This window comes from Thamnophis sirtalis, unplaced genomic scaffold, assembly GCF_051295495.1.
Source record: "Thamnophis sirtalis isolate CommonGarterSnake01/CBP01778 unplaced genomic scaffold, rThaSir2_p1.2 scaffold_4, whole genome shotgun sequence".
NCBI lineage: Eukaryota > Metazoa > Chordata > Lepidosauria > Squamata > Natricidae > Thamnophis > Thamnophis sirtalis.
The window spans coordinates 134,634,031-134,654,712 of NW_028261384.1; the positions used below are offsets into that span (position 1 = coordinate 134,634,031).

At 39.8% G+C, this 20,682-nt stretch overlaps 2 pseudogenes; both read left to right on the forward strand.

Moving 5' to 3' along the window:
- Positions 1 to 5,996: 5,996 nt before the first annotated feature.
- Positions 5,997 to 6,476, forward strand: LOC148046738 (Ig heavy chain V region pseudogene; annotated as a pseudogene).
- Positions 6,477 to 9,613: 3,137 nt separating this feature from the next.
- Positions 9,614 to 10,090, forward strand: LOC148046739 (Ig heavy chain V region pseudogene; annotated as a pseudogene).
- The last annotated feature ends 10,592 nt before the right edge of the window (positions 10,091 to 20,682 follow it).

Consider the following 20,682-nt stretch of genomic DNA (forward strand, 5'->3'; position numbering starts at 1 on the left):
AAAGGAATTGACACTTTGGCCATTATAAAGCCTTTCAGTCTTGGAGTTGCACTGACTCCCACTTCAACATGCTGGATAACAGAACAAATGCACTCTTTGTTGTTTCCAGTGAAGTGGGTGCTTCTACCTGTGACAACAATGACTTGCTACTAAAATGATGGTCGAAATTGTAGTCATAAGTTGAAGACTGTCTACATTCAGGTACACTCCATCTTCTTTGTAAAACAATACACTCTGCTAGATATCTATACGCTCCTGGAGTTCATGTCCTGTTTATACAATTCTCAGCAGGATTTATGCAAAGTCAACAAGACTTTCACTTCCTATTTAAACTCTCATTCTCCTTCTTCAGGTTCAACTCAAGGTGCAAAACCTATCCCTCCAAACTTCTTCACAATGACAACCCACTTCTTAATTCTCATCATGTTGGCTGCCTTCTCCAAAGGTCTGTAATTTAGTCCACGTTATTGTTTTTTTTTTTAGCACTCAAGGAAATTTAATATCTTTATTATGGCTCTTACTTTCTAACCATCATCCAATTGTGCTTTGTCTTTTCTCATTAGGTGGCCTCTCCCAGGTAGCTTTGACCCAGTCAGATGCAGTGCTGAAGAAACCAGGAGAATTCCATAAACTGACATGTGCTGTCACTGGATTCAATGTTAACAGCTACAACATGTATTGGATCAGACAGAAACCTGGCCAAGGACTGGAATTCCTTGTTTACTATTATTCATCTAGTAGCAACTCTTATTCACCAACAATCCAAGGACGGTTTACCGCCTCCAAGGACAGTTCCAACTTCTATCTGCAAATGAACAACCTAAAAGCTGAGGACACAGCTGTCTATTACTGTGCAAGAGACACAGTGAAATAGATCTTAAGGAGCTCATGCAAAAACCTTTCCTGAAAAGGGTTTTGAGGGGAACAACAGAGAACCACAAAAGTAGTTGTCTAAGCATCTGCAACAAAATCACTCAGGCAGAGAAAGGATGGAAAGGAACAGACAAAACAAATATACCCCAAAATATATTGTTACTCTAGTTTGCTTGAACGCCATTCATGTGTTGGTTGCCAGCTAATTTGTTGTGGTTTCCTGCAGGTTCTTCTTATGCCAGGGCCAGATGGCATCACAAAATGTGCCCCCTTTCCTCTTCAGGGATTCATTTCAAAAAGATTCTTGGGATTATTTTTCCACATGACAAGCCATATTTTCCATTCAATGTTTTGAATTGTATGGAATTTCCTCTCTTGCTGTCCCCCCCCTGCAAATCAAGCTCCATTTTGAGAAGGTATGCTAGACAACGCAAAGTATAAACTAAGCAAGAGACAGAGTGAATTATAGTTCTCTTTTAGAAATATACAACAGAATTCAGCTAAAATAGGAAAATCTTGGAAATCAGATTCTGCTGTGCTTCCTATCCTTCTTATACCCCAATGTCTCAGGGAGGTATTTGTCTCAATTGTTTCCTAACATATGAGGAGCAATTCTCCTCCTTAGAATAGGCTTCAGCTCACTTTCCTGTTGTGACATTTTTTGTGGAGTTCTGTGAAAATCACCTTTGAGTTGACAATTTCATTGCTTCTTCTTTGCGAAGTGTACTCATTTCTGGATCAAGTGACTCCATCAGCATCTGTTTATTTTCAGATCTTAAGATTGCAGCTCTGACCCACACTCATGTTTATTTTCTGTGACTCCTCCCCTGGTAGTGGTTCTTCCTCTTGTACCTCAAGATCATTTCCTTGACCCTCTGGGTTCCACCACAAATGCGCGAACGACAAAAGCGTGCCTGACTAAACCGTGGTGACAAAACCGCGCCGACAAAACCGCGCCGACGAATGAGCGCTGAAGCGCCGACAACAGCGCGCCGACAGAAGCGCGCTGTAACCCTAACCCTAAACCAAACCCTAAACCTAACCCTAAACCTAACCCTAAACCTAACCCTAAACTTAACCCTAAACCTAACCCTAAACGTAACCCTAAACCTTACCTTAATTAAAACGTGCTTCTGTCGGTGCGGTTTTGTAGGCGCGCTGTTGTCGGCGTGCTATTGACATTGTGGTTTTAGCGCCGTGGTTTTGTCGGCGCGCTTTTGACGTTCGTGCATTTGTCGGGTCACGGACCCTCTGCAGTTGGCTTACTGTAAAGTACTCTGCCCAGGACAGCCCTTGAAGTATATTTCTAATCTGCATCGCTCCAGAATGTAAAGGAATGGACACTTTGGGCAGTATAAAGCTTTTGATCTCTGAGTTGCACTGACCCCCACTTCAACATGCTGGTTAACTGACCAAATGCTCTTTGACTTGTTTCCAGTGACGTGGCTGCTTCTACATGTGACAACCATGACTTGCTACTGGGAGAAGGATGAGCCACGTCGCAATGTCACAATATGCAGTCTCACTACTCTGAGACCACCGTTCACACTTTTGCCACTGGATGGTCCATTGAGACCTAAACTGTCCCATAGAGATGGTGATCAGGAAGACAAAGGCTTGCTGGTCTCAGGGATATCGCAAAATCCCTGAAGGGAAGTGCTTCAAGCCAGCGGTGAATAGGCAGCCCCAGGGCTGATGAAATCAGGATGCTCCAGAAGGAAGGAAGTGAAAAGAGAAAGTGAATCCATCTGGTGAGGTATTTTTTCCTTTTTTCTAAAGAGTGCCCAAAGAAATGTTTCTTTAAAGCCAAATAAGATCCTTAAGCAAAAGAACTGAGCGGCAAAAATAACCCGAATTGGATCGCTGTGGAAAGTTTTTCTTTTCTTTTTGTAACTATTTTTTGTGGATTGAAGTGCTCGCAACATTTTTTTCATCTCTCCACTTAAAGTGAACGGAATGATTTTTCTTCTGCTTTTTGTTGCTTTAGTTTTTTTGACTTCTTATTTTAACAATTCTTCCTACTACTTGTTATCAAACCACACTAAAAGAAATCTAAAGAACTTTGTTCCCTTTAAGCCAGAGTTAAATATTAGAAGGTGAAAATTAACACTGCCACTCGGAGGTCAGACGCTGGGGTTTTTGAAACAATGAATCTCTTTTCCTTCCTTATTTGACTTCACTAACTTTGTAGCTGAAGGGTTTGCAACTTGTTTACAGAAACTGATAAAGAATCAAGGACACAAATTGTTTTCACAGGTGCCTCTGAGAATTATTTTGGCAGGGGAAAGAAAGAAACAGGGAAAAAAAGAACCCTTCTCCTTTGAAGAGCATAAAAGAACTTGTGTTCAAGTCAATTTAAAATAAAAAATAAAAGAGGCCTGGAAGGTTAGAGTCGCTATTAGTTCTTTTTTTTTCTTTTTTCTTTCTTTCTTCTGTTTTGGAGACATGGATCAATACTTAGATGAGGAAACCTTAAAATTCCAAAATATCTTGGCTGGAATTCAACATATATTGGAAGAATATGGGAGAATTGAGAAGAAGTTGGAAAGACTAGTCTTCCTCACAGCCAAAGATGAAGGGGTTGGGACCCAAGAAATTTAAGGGGAGAATGAAGATATAGAAGATAAAGATAAGACAATAGATGAATTTATTAATGGAGCAAATGTGGGTGAAAGTGGAAAGAAGGGAATATGGAAAAGGGAATTTGATGAATTGGAACTCTACCACAGATTCCATGACACAGAAGGAAAAAAAACTACTAATGATGATAGAAATAAGAAGAGAAATTTTAGCAAGTTTGACAACCAAAAACAAGTCAATTTTAGTAACAACTGGTGGGCAATGAGATTATCTGAGAGACCCTTCAAGCAACAAAGTGCAGAGAGAAGTCTATAAAAACCTTATAAAGGAGATAAAAAGAAGACTGACACCACAATTGGCAAGAGAGATAAGACTGTTTTGTTATTGGAAAGATATAGGTTGACAATGAAAGTTGATAATAAAAAAATAGTTGATTTTGTTGATTAATAAGTAGGAATTTTGTAACTCTTGGATTGTTTTAGATTATCAAATGTTTATTTGCTAACAATTAGTTAACTATAATAACAATAAGGAAACAATAATGGATACAGCTTAATGATATATACATTTTTGGTAATCTAGCAAAAGAAATTTGGATATAAATTGCAAATTATGACATGGGAAAAAGACCTAGAAAATTTTATTAACAAATTTATATTTAGATCTTGTTATAAAAAATTGCATGCATAGCCTTACGGAAGCTTATAGAGTGCTGCTGGGGGCTGGGGGGGATAGCCCTTTTTTGCTCATTTCTGCCCTCCCCAGCCCCCAGGAGCCCTTTGACAGGCTCCATAAGGGAATGCACAGCCATTTTGGTGAAGGGGTGGGGATTCGGGAAGAAAAAATTCTGTATTCAATGTATAAGATGTACCCAGATTTTCACCATCTTTTTTGAGGGAAAAGGTGTGTCTTATACTCTGAACAATACTGTATATTTTTACTTTTTCTCTCCCCCAAGTTAGGCACTTCATGCTGAAGTGTCTGAAAATAATATTTGGTGCTTCATACAGACCTGAGATTTCAATTTCTCTCCACCTCACCTTATCAAAAGAGGTCCTTGAGCCAATCTTATAACAAACTCAGGTTTTGTGTCTTCATTTATTTTTCACCACTCAATAGAGGAGGAGCTCATGCAAATTTTATGATATGGAGTGCTGAGGCCTTGCTTCAAAATAAGCCCCTCCACTCAGAGATCATCACTTCCTTTGAAGTTCAGAGATCTCACTGAGACATCCTAGGTGGCCATCATGGCATTGTGGTTCTTTGCATTTTGTTTTATGGCTCTGCCAAGATGTAAGAATTTTTAATGGGACTAATATATCTTTATTTGTCCAGAGATCTTGTTTACTGATTGCAATCCTTTCCTTTCCTTTTTTCTTTTCCCCAAGGGGTCTTCTCAGACATTCAGCTCACAGAATCTGGGCCGGCAGTGGTGAGACCTGGAAGTCAATTCAACCTAGTTTGTAAAGTCACAGGTTTCTCCTTTGTTACTTCTTCATCTCTCGCTTGGCATTGGGTCAGGCAACCCCACGGGAAAGGTCTTGAATGGCTCTCAGCCATAAATGTCAACAGTGGAGGCAAAGTGTATGCTGATTCTTTAAAAGGCCGTGCCACCATTTCTGCAGATAAGCCCAGGAATGAGTTCTCCCTCCAACTGAATTCAGCCACAGTTTCAGATTCATCTGTGTATTTCTGTGTCCGAGAGCACACAGTGTGACAGTATCTATTTGGCCTCTGTAAAAAAAAGAGGACATTGTTTTTTACAAAGTGTAGTGCCAAACAGATGGAAACAGAGAGAGGGGAGAGAGATGGGGGAGGGAAAAAGAGTGGGATGAAGAGAGAGAGGGGGAGACAAAGAGACAAGGCAGAGAGAAAGGGGGGGGGGAGGGAGAGAGGGAGGGAGGGAGATAAAGAGGCAGAGGGAGAGAGGAAAAGAGAGAGAGGGAAAGAGAGAGAAAGATAGACCAAGACAGAGAGACAGAGACAGAGAGACTGAAGCAGAGAAGGAGAGATATAGATTTTCTGGAAAAAGATAACTCACAGAACAATCAAAAAGTAACAGAATTTAGAAATGGGGTGAGTTTGACAGTATGTATTTGGCCTCTGTAAAAAAAGAGAACATTGTTTTTTTACAAAGTGTAGTGCCAAACAGATGGAGATAGAGAGGGAGGGCAAAGTATCAGTAAAAAAATGTGTCCCCATGATTTGGAGCAATAGATTTGCTCAAAAACCCAAAGATTCTCTTAGAATCATTGAAAAGAATGGTTGAACATTTGTGTCCAGTCATGTGGTTTCCTCTACTTATGGCAGCACTCTCTAACAACCAAAATTCCAGAGCCTAAGTCAAGGACTGCTTGCATCCAGACACTCAATATCTTCATCTATTCTCAATTAAATTTCAGTACACTTTTGGACTTCATCTAATATTTATACAGCTCCCCGCAGGTTTTATGCAAAGCCAACAAGACTTTCACTTCCTATTTAAACTCTCCTTCTCCTTCTTCAGGTTCAACTCAAGGTGCAAATCTCATTCCTTTTTGACAATGACACCCCACTCGTTAATTCTCATCATACTGGCCTCCTTCTCTATAGGTTTGTAATTTGGATCATATTAAGTTTTTTTTTCTAGCACTGAAGGGAATTTTACATCTTTACTATGGCTCTTACTTTCTAACCATCATCCAATTGTGCTTTGTCTTTTCTCATTAGGTGGCCTCTCCCAGATTCTCCTGACCCAGTCAGATGCAGCACTGAAGAAACCAGGAGAATCCCATAAATTGACTTGTAGTGTCTCTGGATTCAATGTTAACAGCTACTGGATGGGTTGGATCAGGCAGAAACCTGGCCAAGGACTGGAATGGCTTGTTCTCTATCAGACATCTAGTAGCAACAACAATTATTCCCCAACAATCCAAGGACGTTTTACTGCCTCCAAGGACAGTTCCAACTTCTACCTGCAAATGAACAACCTAAAAGCCGAAGACACAGCTGTCTATTACTGTGCAAGATACACAGTGAAATAGATCTTAAGGCATCTCATGCAAAAACCTTTCCTTTCAATACTGAAATGTCTCTGTAGGGGACACCAGATAATCACAAAATGAGTTGTGTAATCATCTGGAACAGAATCACTGAGGCAGAGAAGAGGCGGAAATGAAAAGGCAAAACAAAAATACCACAAAAGATATTATTACTCCACACTTAGTGTGGTTGACCATCTTTCACTCATTGGTTTCTAACTATTTTTCTGTGGTTTCCTGCAGGTTCTTCTTCCAGGACCAAAATGCCATCTCAAAACATGCAACTTTCCCTCTTCAGGGATTCATTTCAGAAAGATTCCTGGGATTATTTCCATGAGGACACATACTTTTCATTACAAGTTTTGAATTGTATAGAATCTCCTCTCCTGCTATTTTCCCCCAAAAAGTTCTATTTTGAGAAGACGAGGAAGGTTCTTGTAAGAGGTTTTATCATGTGACTGTTCTCCCCTAGACCCAGATTCTTCTGAATGATGTTCTGGTAGTGAGTCATCACAGGGGCTACTCTTGAAGGCGATTTCTAATCTGAATTGTTCGAGAATTTAGAGGGATATGCAATTGGCCATGATAAAACTTCTAATGTGTTAATTTCACTAGCTTCTGTTATAAATTCTGTTTATAGTATCAGAGATCAAACAAAGTGCACACTTACCACGTGCTTTACTGCTTAACTGCTTTAACTGTAACTTAGAACAAAAGAACATACAGTATATACCATAGATCCGAACTTGAAAACACTGCCATCTACTAACTGAATACTACTGTAGTTGTTACACCAAAATACTTCAAAGTGCCAATTATTACCTATAAAGCCATATGATCAGTTACTTGTCTTACATCATTCCCTTTGATTGTCCCTTAATGCCCACCAGTACTGGCAGTGCAAGCTTATTGCAGGATGGGAACCGATTCTAAAATTTGTGTTAAAATTCCAACTTAATGAAACAACAGCCTCCAGATCTGAATGCCCCTAAATTTCTTGGCACTTTAAGAAATGAACATGAAAGCTAGAATTTCCCCACACATTTTAGTTCTGAGAGTTAATTGAGTCTGGTACTTAATTATTTAATATCCACTTCAAGATTTAGACTGGGAGTAAAATGATTTTGGAACCTCATGAATAGAAATGTTTGATCTTGAAATGGCTGAGAAGCTTAGAACTGTTTAATTTTGGGAGAGGAAATTATTAGGTATATGCAAGTCATTTGTTCAATACCTATTCTGGATAATACATTTGTCTAAAAATGCCAAGTTACAGGATAAGGAGTTAGTTTTGTTGACTTTAAGCTGAAAATGTTCACATGATTTTGCAGTCCCCAAGAAAGGACATTGTCCTTATAATATGGAGATGATGCAAATGAATTCAACGGATTTATCTCTTTAAAAGCAGATCTTGCAAAAATTCACCTGAACATATGAATTTAATATTAGGCATCATTTGTGCAAAACTAGTTTTCTTCAGGGCATTTATCTAAAAGTGCCAGTTTATAAGTAAAAAAGTTCGTTGTGTTGACCCTAAGGTGAAAATGTTCACATTATTTTGCAGATCCCAAGAAAGGGAGACGTCCTTATAATACGGAGATGATGCAAATTAATTCAAGTGCTTCATATCCTTAAAAAACAGTTCTTGCAAACTTACATCTGCAGAGCCAGCCACCAATTAGCCTCAAGGGAAGGCAACATAACTGGGAATATGCTTCTTAGAACTTTCCTCCTATTCCTTATCCGTCTTTTGAGGTAGATCTTCTCTCATAAAAAAAGTAGGACATAATAATCGTTCCTGTCCAGGTTTTGTCCTCATTCTCTGTTGATGTTTGATTTTCAGACTGCCAAGCAGATGTGAAATTGGTGGAGGGGGTGTTGTAATCCCTGGAGGTTCCCTTCGTCTAATCTGTAAAGCATCTGAATTCAACTTCACTAATTCTGAAATCCACTGCATCCGACAGTCTTCAGGAAAAGGACCGGAATGGGTGGCAGGAGTGAGCAAACCACAAGGAACTACTCAGTGCTATAACTCCAAAGTTGAGGGAAGATTCACCATTTCCAGGGACAATTCCCAGACTTCAGCTTATCTCCAAATGACCAATTGGAAGCCTGAAGACTCTGCCTTGTATTATTGTGCAAGGCACACAGTGAGTCCATTTTCTTTCTTCAATGTACAATCACTTCATTACTTGAGAGGAGAATCGAAAAGAAGAAAGCACAACCATCCATCCCCTGTCCCTGGAGGGCATCTTCAAGAAAAGACCAATTCTCATCTACACAATCAGGAAAGCAACCAGAGTGATAGAGAAAGTATAATATACCAGAATCTTGCAGGTCTGAATGTGAATGCTCTAACCCTGGATATTTCTAAGAAGAGATTGACAGCCATTGGTTTGAAATGGTACAGGATCCCATGCAAAAACCTTTCGTTTTGCAACTGCAATGTCTCCAGGGAATCAGAAAATGAGTTCTCCATATTCTGGGAAAAATCACTGAATCAGAATAGGGATGAAATGAATATGCCAAATCAATAGACCCTATTATTACTCCCTATTGTCATGGTTTCAACATCATTCACTTATTAGTTTCTAATTAGTTTGCTATGGTTTCTGCAGATTTGTCTCCTTTCAGGGCCAGAGGACATTTCAAAATGTCTTCCCTTTCCTCTTCAGGGATTCATTTGAGAAAGATTCCTGAGGAGACATATTTTTCATTAGATCTTTTGAATTGTAGGGAATTTGCTATCCTCCTATTTTCCCAAATCAAATTCTGTTTTGAGAATATCTGCTAGACACAGCAAAATATCAATGAAAAAAAAATCCCCCCATTTGGAGCAATACATTTGCTTAAAAATATTCTCAAATCAATTACTAAAAAAAATGGTTGAAGATTTGTGTCCAGTCATGTGGTTTCCTTTATTTATGGCAGCATAAATATGGAGGACTGCTTGCATCTATATGAATCTCACTCTATATCATCATCTATTCTCAACTAAATTTCAGTACACTTCTGGACCTCATCTAATATTTATACAGCTCCCAGCAGGTTTTATGCAAAGCCAACAAGACTTTCATTTCCTATTTAAACTCTCCTTCTTCAGGTTCAACTCAAGGTGCAAATCTTATTCCTTTTTCACAATGACACCCCACTTGTTAATTCTCATCATACTGGCCTCCTTCTCTAGAGGTTTGTAATTTGGATCATACTAAGTTTTTTTTCCTAGCACTGAAGGGAATTTTACATCTTTACTATGGACCTTACTTTCTAACAATCATCCAATTGTGCTTTGTCTTTTCTCATTAGGTGGCCTCTCCCAGGTAGCTTTGACCCAGTCAGATGCAGCGCTGAAGAAACCAGGAGAATCCCATAAATTGACTTGTGCTGTCACAGGATTCAATGTTAACAGCTACTGGATGGGTTGGATCAGACAGAAACCTGGCCAAGGACTGGAATGGCTTGTTTGGTATTATAATTCTGGTAGCAACTATTATTCCCCAACAATCCAAGGACGTTTTACTGCTTCCAAGGACAGTTCCAACTTCTATCTGCAAATGAACAACCTAAAAGCGGAAGACACAGCTGTCTATTACTGTGCAAGAGACACAGTGAAATAAATCTTAAGGCATCTCATGCAAAAACCTTTCCTTTCGCTACTAAAATGTCTCAATAGAGGACATCCAAGATCAACAAAATAAGCTGTGTAACCATCTGGAACAAAACCACTCTGGCAAGGAAGAGATGAAAATGAAAACACAAAACAAAAATACCACTAAAGAAACTATTGCTCCAGAGTTAGTGTGGCTGAACAAGTTTCACTCATTGGTTTCTAATTATTTTCCTGTGGTTTCTCAAATGTTCTTCTTCCAGAGCTAAATGCCATCTCAAAATGTCCTCCCTTTTCTCTTCAGGGATTCATTTCAGAAAGATTCCAGGGATTTCTTCCACAAGAAGCCATATTCTTCATAAAATATTTTGAATTCTACAAAATCCCCCCCCTGTTTTTCCCCAAATCAAGTTTTCTTTTGAAAAGATCTGCTAAATACAACAACTGTAAATCAAATATAATGAGCGTAAATTCCACCTCTGATTTTGAATATTAAAAAAAGAGCAGCTGAAATTATAGAATGTTGGAAGTCTGATTCAGCTGCATTTCCCATCTTTCTTATACTCCAGTGAATCAGTAGCTGCTTGAATTGCTTACAAATATTATCTGCTGATTGCAAAGCTGTAAAACTGCTTCAGCTCTTTTTTCTTTTGTAACAATGACTGTTTACTTTTGTCAAAGCAACCTGTTCACTGATGTTTCCATTGCTTCTTCTTCAATAGAAACTGAACCAATCATACTTTACTCAGCATCCAATCAAACCTTCAAGCTAGTCCAGACAAGGAAAACCAATACATTATAAATCAAAAGTATTTTCATGAAAAAGATGCAGTAATAGTCTTTCAACTCTGAATACTTCCACCTCCGTCCTTGAAAATTGTCAGAATGGGGGAGGGTCTTGTAAGAAGTTTTCTCATGTGACTGTTCTCCCCCAGAGTCAGGTTCTTATGATGTTTACTTTGCTTGTGGCTTCTCAACAGGGCTGCTCTTGAAGAAGATTTTAATCTGCATTGTTTGAGAATTTAGGGGGATGCACAATTTGACCCTAATAAAACTTCTGTTACATTAGTAGCACTAGCTTCTGTTAGAAATTATGTTCATAGAACCACAGATCTAACAAAGTGTACAGTCAACATGTCCTTTACTGCTTAACTGTTTTAACTACTGATTCTAGGGGGCGGTGTTCACCTCCATTTCAAATCCAAAGAGACAAAACGGTCTGAAGATGTTTCTGTGGTCATGTGGCTGGCATGACTAAACACCAAAGGCACACAAAACGCTGAAAGATATACTAATAGTGGCTTTTAAACAGGGCTGCTCTTGACAAAGATTTTAATCTGCATTGTTTGATAATTTAGGGGCATGCACAATTTGACCCTAATAAAACTTCTGTAACATTAGTAGCACAGCTTCTGTTAGAAATTATGTTCGTAAAACCACAGATCAAGCAAAGTGTACAGTCAACATGTGCTTTACTGCTTAACTGTTTTAAGTCTAACAGGAAAAAGGCGATCAAACCAGTCAGTCCTACAGAGATCAACTCTAACTCCATTTCAGAAGGCCAGATCCTGAAGATGAAACTCAAATACTTTGGCCAACTAATGAGAAGGAAGAAATAACTGGAGAAGAGCCTAATGCTGGGAAACAATGGAGGGCAAAGGAAAAAGGGGACAAGAGAGAATGAGGTGGGTGGATGGAGTCAATGAATGAGGTGGCTGGTTGGAGTCAATGAAGTGGTATGAGCTAAAATGGACTCTGGTGGATGATAGAGAACTGGAAGGCCTGGAGGAACATTTCTAATCTGCATTGTTTGAGAATTTAGGGGGATGCACAGTTTAACCCTTATAAAACTTCTGTTGTATTAGTAGCATTAGCTTCTGTTAGAAATTCTGTTCATAGAACCACAGATCTAACAAAGTGTACAGACAAAATCAGTGACGTGCAGTGAGGTTTATGGCTGGTGAGGCACTGACATCATCAGAATCAGATTTACCAACATAAAAATCTTACAAATTACCTTATCCAATATTAGATTGGCAGCACTTAACATGTTATGTTTAAAGTCTCATATCAGTACTTCTTACACATAATGTAGCACAAAGAAAACATTTAATTGAAAAAAAATTGAAGTTATTATGGGTCTTATCTTTACTTATGAATGAAATCCACCCGCCGCTCCTTCTGATCAAAAGCATCTATAACTTATTGGTAGAATTTTTCATTGTCTTCTTTTAGTTTTAAAAGTCTCTCTGTCTCAATGGTGATCACAGCCAGGGAAGAAAGTCGTCCTTGATGTCATCGTGCTCTGTGGCTGTCACTTACTCTGCTGAGTCACAGGAAGAATGAGCGCCCTCTACTATGAGACAGGAGAACTGCGTGCCTCACCTAGTTTGACTTTTTAGGCGTTTTATGATCGCTCAGCACAAGAAACACGTTCCACACACAGTTGTTGACAAAAAACACTCCATTTTATATTATATACATCAGCTAAACTATTAAAAGTGACATACAGAGAGACAGCAATATGGTCTCATTACAGATCATGTAAAGCAGTTAAGCAGAGTCATCCTCGGTGAGGCAGCAGCTAGCTCAGCCTCACCTCAGCTCTCTCCTCACTAAAGCCCTTCATGGTATTGGACCTGGGTACTTGAGAGACCACCTGCTGCCAATTACTTCCAACAGACCTATTCGATCCCACAGATTAGGCCTCCTCCGAATTCCATCTACCGGCCAATGCCGATTGGCTACCACCAGGAGGAGGGCCTTCTCTGTGGCTGCTCCGGCCCTCTGGAAGGAGCTCTCCATGGAGATTCAGACCCTCACCACCCTTCAGGCTTTCCGCAAAGCCCTTAAAACCTGCCTGTTCCGACAGGCCTGGGGCTAACGAGTTCTCGTCCCCCACTTGAATTTGTGTGGTTGTTGATTTTTTTAAATTGTTGTAGGTGTTTGTCTGATGTTTCCTCCTGTTTGTATCCCCCCCCCTTACTTTGGTTTGTGAGCCACTCTGAGTCCCTCTGGGAATAGGGCAGCGTAGAAATCCAATAAATCCAATCCAATCCAATCATTAGTTGAATGGTAAATGTGAAAATTCTGCAATTTTAATACCAAATAATGTAAAACTGGTGAAGTTAAATGGAGAAAAACTTTATGGTACAGATCAGTAGATAAATACAAACATTTAATTTAATGTTTTCCTTTTACATTTTTTTTCTTTTCATGATGAGAGGTGAGACTGTGCCTCACTTGCCACACCTGACTGCATGTCACTGGTCACCATGTGCTTTACTGCTTAACTGTTTTAACTGTAACAGGAAACTGTCCTTAAAACAAAAGAAAATAGAATATATACCAAAGATCCAGACTTGTAAACACTGCCATCTACTGTGTGAATATTACTGTATTTGTTACAAAAAAATACTTCAAAGTGCCAGTTATTACCTATAAAGCCATAGGATCAGGTTACTTACATTACTTTATTCTCTCTCATTGTCCCTTAATGCCCACCAGAACTGGCAGTGTAGGCTTTCTTCAGGATGGTATCCGGATTCTAAAATTTGTGTCAAAAACCCAACTTAAAGGAACAACACTCCCCAGGAGATCGGAATGGCACTAAATGTATTGGCACTTTAAGAAATAAACATGAAAGCCAGAATGTCCCATCACATGTTTGGTTCTGAAGTTAAATGAATCTGTTGCTTAATTGTTTAATATCCATTTCAAGATTTAGACTAGGAGTTAAATGATTTTGGATCTCGCAATTAATATTGTTCCATCTTGAAAGGCTGAAAAGCGCACAACTCTTTAAAGATTGTGGAGACAATTATTAGGATTCCCAGGGCCTGACACAGAGTTCACAATTGTGGATTTTAATGAAACATTCATGTTATCTGCAAGAATTGGACAAGGTTTGTCCATATTGAATGAGTTAAAATTAATTTCTTAAATTAAATTAAAAACTTCATGGAGTTTTAATGAAAATGACAAAATATATGAATTTAATATTAGGCATATGGAAGTCATTCTCTAATACCTGTTCCCTCCAATACATTTATCTAAAGGTGCCATTTACAAGAAAAGAAGTTAGTTGTGTTGACCTTCAGCTGAAACTGTTCACATGCTTTTGCAGTCCCCAAGAAAGGACCACGTCCTTATAATTTGGAGATGATGCAAATCAATTCAATCCCTTCATCTCCTTAAAAGCAGTTGTTGAAAACTTACATCCACAGAGCCAATCACCAGTTAGCCTCAAAGAAAGGCAACATAAGTGGAGATATGCTTCTTTGGACTTTCCTTCTGTTCCTTATCCATCTTTCAGGTAGATCTTCTCTCGAAAAAAAAAGTAGGAGGTTAAATGTTCCTGTTCAGGTTTTGTCCTGATTCGATGTTGATGTTTGATTTTCAGGCTGCCATGCAGAGGTTCAGTTGGTGGAGACTGGAGGGGGTATTGTAATCCCTGGAGGTTCCCTTCGTCTAACCTGTAAAGCATCTGGATTCACCTTTACTAACTATTCAATGGACTGGATCAGACAGTCTCCAGGAAAAGGACTGGAGTGGGTGGCTAGTGTTAGCCAACCACAAGGAACTAAACAGTGGTATAACTCCAAAGTGGAGGGAAGATTCACCATCTCGAGGGACAATTCCCAGACTTCAGCTTATCTCCAGATGAAGAATTTGAAGCGTGAAGACTCTGCCTTGTATTATTGTGCAAGGGAACACAGTGACTCCATCTGCTTTGCCTCTTGTACAATTACTCCAGGGGTCCCTTGAGAGGAGAAGCCAAAAGCAGAAAGCAGAACCATTCAGCCTCTGTCCCTGGAGGGCATCTGCCAGAAAATACAACTACTCACCCACACAAAACAACAAAGCAACAAAGTGGCAGAGAAAGTAAAGAGGAATGGAAAATGAGCAAGACATTCCAACACTTTCCAGAAAGATTGTGCCCCCAGTTTTGCATTTCCCATTCCAGTCCTTTTTCTGCAATCTTCTAGAGTTCTGTGTGAACCTCAATTCCCACATATTTTTCATTAAGCGTTTTGTTAAATGTTTCATGAAACGGAATTTCTTATCATGCTGCTTTTCCCATATATATATATATATATATATATATATATATATATATATATATATATATATATATATATATGTGTGTGTGTGTGTGTGTGTGTGTGTGTGTGTGTGTGTGTGTGTGTGTGTGTGTGTGTGTGTGTGTGTGTGTGTGTGTTTTATTTGTGCTGATAAATAAATAAAGGGAGATATATAATATATATATATTAATTTTTAGAAAGCTCTTCTAATTACAATAAAGTATCACCTTTAGGCATGCACTGTGAACTCTAGCTGTCTTTTTGAAATCTAAAGTAAAGGTAAATATTCCCCTCGCACATATGTGCTAGTTGTTCCTGACTCTAGGGGCAGTGCTCACCTCCGTTTCAAATCCAAAGAGCCAAAACTGTCTGAAGATGTTTCTGTGGTCATGTGGCCAGCATGACTAAACACCAAAGGCACACGGAACGCTGTTATCTTCCTATTTTTCTATTTGCATTTTTACATGCTTTCAAACTACTATCTTGGCAGAATCTGGGACAAGTAATGGGAGCTCACTCCATTATGTGGCACTAGGGATTCGAACATCTGAGTAGCCAACCTCTTTGATGGACAAGCTCAGTGTCTTAGCCACTTCCCCACTGGGTCCCTCTATTTTAGAAATCTACACATACCCCCAAAAGTCAGTTAATATACCAGAATCTTGTAGGTCTGATTGTGAATGTTCCAACACTGGAATTTTTTAAGAAGAGATTGGACAACCATTGGTCTGAAATGGTACAGGGATCCCATGCAAAAACCTTTCATTTCGTCACTGAAATGTCTCCAGAGAATCACAAAATAAACTCTTTATATTCTGGAGTAAAAAAAAACTGGAGCAGAGTAGGGATGAAATGAATGTGCCAAACTAGTATATCCTATTATTATTCCATATTATCATGATTTCAATATCATTCACTTATTGGATGGGGGGTTAACAAGCTTGTACTCAACCCAGATAAGACCGAGTGGCTGGTGTGCTTCCCTCCTACTAATTGGCCAAGTGTTCCATCTCTCAGGCTGGGGGGTCAAACAGTACGCCCCTCAGACAGGGTTCGCAATTTGGGAGTCCTCCTGGACCCACAGCTGACTTTTGAACACCACTTGTCGGCTGTGACCAGGGGGGCATTTGCACAGGTTCGCCTGGTGCACCAGTTGCGTCCCTACGTGAACCGGGAGGCTCTCACAACAGTCACTCGTGCCCTTGTGATCTCTAGACTGGACTACTGCAACATGCTCTACATGGGGCAGCCCTTGAAGAGCATTCGGCGACTTCAGCTTGTTCAGAATGCAGCCGCACCTCGGTTCACCCACGTAACACCTATCCTCCGCGAGCTGCACTGGCTGCCTATTGGTCTCTGGATACGCTTCAAGGTGCTAGTCATGACTTATAAAGCCCTTCATGGTATTGGACCTGGGTACTTGAGAGACCGCCTGCTGCCAATTACCTCCACTAGACCGATTAGATCCCACAGATTACGCCTCCTCCGAATTCCATCCGCCGGCCAATGTCGACTGGCGACTACTCGGAGGAGAGCCTTCTCTGTGGCTGCTCCGACCCTCTGGAACGAACTCCCCATGGAGATTCGAACCCTCACCACCCTCCAGGCCTTCCACAAAGCCCTTAAAACCTGGCTGTTCCGACAGGCCTGGGGCTAAAGAACTGTTGCCACCGCCTCAAATTGGTATGACTGTTGTGTTTTAATTATGCATTTTTTTTTTGTCGTTTAAATTCTTGTTTGTATCCCCCTTCCCTGGTTGAGTTGTGAGCCGCCCTGAGTCCCCTTCAGGGGAAAAGGGCGGCATATAAATAAAATCAACATCAAATCAACATCAACATTGGTTTCTAACCAGTTTGCTTTGTTTTCTTGAAGCTTCGTCTTCTTCCAGGATTAGGGGACATCTCAAAATGTCTTCCCTTTCCTCTTCAAGGATTCATTTTACCAAGATTCCTGGGATTATTTCCAAGGGAAACCATATTTTTCATTAAAATTTTTGAATTGTATAGAATCTGCTCTCCTGTTATTTTCCCATGTCAAGTTCTGTTTTAAGAAGATCTATTATATGTATCAAAGTATCTGTGAGAAAAAAAATGCCCAATTTGGAGCAATGGATTTGCTTAACAACCCAAAGATTCTCTTGTCAATCACTGAAAAGAATGGTTGAACATTTGTGTCCAGTCCAGAGGTGGGTTGCTACCAGTTCGCACTAGTTCGGGCACACCAGACCACCAAACTGGTTCCCCAGTTGCCACAGCATGTTTTTTTGACATTTTTAATGTTCTGCGCAAGCACCAACTTATTACAGGCAACTGAGAGCAGACTGCGCTAGCAAATCACGCATGTGCAAATCGGGCACAAACTGATCCAGCATTGGCAGAAACCCACCGCTGGCCCAGTCATGTGGTTGCCTCTACTTATGGCAGCACTGAATAACAACCAAAATTCCACTGCATACATTGAGGACTGCTTGCATCCAGTCCATACTCTATCGTCATCTATACTCAACTAAATTTGAGTAAACTTCTGGACTTCATCTAATATTTATACGCCTCCCAGCAGGTGTTATGCAAAGCCAATAAGACTTTCACTTCTTATTTAAACTCTTCTTCTCCTTCTCCAAGTTCACCTGAAGGTGGACATCTCATTTCACAATGACACCCCACTCCTTAATTCTCATCATGCTGGCTGCTTTCTCCAAAGGTTTGTAGTTTGGTCCATATTACATTTTTTCTTGCACTCAAGGGAATTTTACATCTTTACCATGGCTCTTAATTTCTAACCATTAACCAACTGTGCTGTCTCTTCTCATCAGGTGGCCTCTCCCAGGTTCTTACACAGTCAGATTCAGTGCTGAAGAAACCAGGAGAATCCCATAGATTGACTTGCACTGTCTCTGGATTCGATATTAACAGCTACTATACGGATTGGATCAGACAGAAACCTGGCCAAGGATTGGAATGGCTTGTTCACTATTACTCATCCAGTACCAACTATAATTCCCCAAAAATCCAAAGTCGTTTTACTGCCTCCAAGAGCAGTTCCAATTACTATCTGCAAATGAACAACCTAAAAACTGAGGACGCAGCTGTCTATTACTGTGCAAGATACACAGTGAAATAGATCTTAAGGCATCTCATGCAAAAACCTTTCCTTTCAATACTGAAATGTCTCTGTAGGGAACAGCAGAGAATTACAAAATGAGTTGGGTAATCATCTGGAACAGAATCACTGAGGCAGAGAAGACGTGGAAATGAAAAGCAAAACAAAAATACCACGAAAGATATTATTACTCCACACTTTGAGTGGTTGACCATCTTTCACTCATTGGTTTCTAACTATTTTTCTGTGGTTTCCTGCAGGTTCTTCTTCCAGGACCAAATGCCATCTCAAAACATGCAACTTTCCCTCTTCAGGGATTCATTTCAGAAAGATTCCTGGGATTATTTCCATGAGGACACATACTTTTCATTACAAGTTTTGAATTGTTTGGAATTTGCTCTCCTCTTATTTTCCCAAGTCAAGTTCTGTTTTGAGAAGATCTGCTAGACACAGCAAAGTATCAATGAAAAAAAATCCTCCCATTTGGAGCAATGCATTTGCTTAAAAATCTAAAGATTCTGATATCAATCACTAAAAAGAATGGTTGAAGATTTGCATCCAGTCATGTGGTTGCCTCTACCTATGGCAGCACTGACTAACAACGAAAATTCCAGAGTATGTTGAGGACTGCTAGCATCTATATGCATCTCACTGTATATCATCATCTATTCTCAAGTAAATTTCAGTACACTTCTGGACCTCATCTAATATTTATAAAACTCCCAGCAGGTTTTATGCAAAGCTAACAAGACTTTCACTTCCTATTTAAACTCTTCTTCTTCAGGTTCAACTCAAGGTGCCAATCTCATTCCTTTTTCACAATGACACCCCACTTGTTAATTCTCATCATACTGGCTTCCTTCTCTAGAGGTTTGTAATTTGGACCCTATTAAGTTTATTTTCTAGCACTGAAGGGAATTTTACATCTTTACTATGGCTCTTACTTTCTAACCATCATCCAATTGTGCTTTGTCCTTTCTCATTAGGTGGCCTCTCCCAGATTGTCCTGACCCAGTCAGATGCAGCAGTGAGGAAACCAGGAGAATCCCATAAATTGACTTGTGCTGTCTCTGGATTCAATGTTAACAGCTACTGGATGGGTTGGATCAGACAGAAACCTGGCCAAGGACTGGAACGGCTTGTTCTCTACCACACATTTAGTAGCAACAACTATTATTCCCCAACAATCCAAGGATGTTTTACTGCCTCCAAGGACAGTTCCAATTTCTATCTGCAAATGAACAACTAAAAGCTGAGGACACAGCTGTCTATTACTGTGCAGGGGACACAGTGAAATAGATCTTAAGGGATCTCATGCAAAAACCTTTCCTGAAAAGTGTTTTGAGGGGAACAACAGAGAACCACAAAAGTCGTTGTCTAAGCATCTGCAACAAAATCACTCAGGCAGAGAAGGGATGGAAATGAACAGACAAAACAAATATACCCCAAAATAAATTGTTACTCTAGTTTGCTTGAACGCCATTCATGTGTTGGTTGCCAGCTAATTTGTTGTGGTTTCCTGCAGGTTCTTCTTATGCCAGGGCCAGATGGCATCACAAAATGTGCCCCCTTTCCTCTTCAGGGATTCATTTCAAAAAGATTCTTGGGATTATTTTTCCACATGACAAGTCATATTTTCCATTAAATGTTTTGAATTATATGGAATTTCCTCTCTTGCTGTCCCCCCCCCTGCAAATCAAGCTCCATTTCAAGAAGATCTGCTAGACAACGCAAAGTATAAACTAAGCAGGAGGCAGAGTGAATTATAGCTCTCTTTTAGAAATGTAAAACCTAAAAGTCTGTTAAAGTAAGAAAATCTTGGAAGTCAGATTCTACTGTGTTTCCTATCCTTCATATGGCCCAATGGATCAAGGGGGCATTTGTCTCAATTGTTTCCTAACATATGAGGAGCAATTCTCCTCCTTAGAATAACCTTTAGCTCCCTTTCCTGTTGTGACATTTTTTGGTGGAGTTCTGTGAAAGTCACTTTTGAGTTGACAATTTCATTGTTTCTTCTTTGTGAACTATACTCATTTCTGGATCAAGTGACTCCATCAGCATCTATTTATTGTCACACAATTTCTCCCTATTTCTAGGTTGAATCTCTCCTTGATCAGTGTCCATCCATTATTCCTTTTCCGGCCTTCAGTTGCCTTGGACAATAGCTTGACACCCAGCTCTCTGGGGCAGCCCCTCAAATATTGGAAGACTTTTCTCATGTCTCTCCATGTCCTTCTCTTCATTAAACTAGCTACACCCATTTCCTGTAACCGTAGTTCATATGTTTTAATCTCCAGTCCCCTAATTATATGGTTGCTCTTCTCTGCACTTTTTCTAGAATCTCAACATCTTTTCTATAGTGTGGTGACCAAAATTAGGCCATATTAGGAAGTCAAAGCCATGTAGAGCAATATTGGTT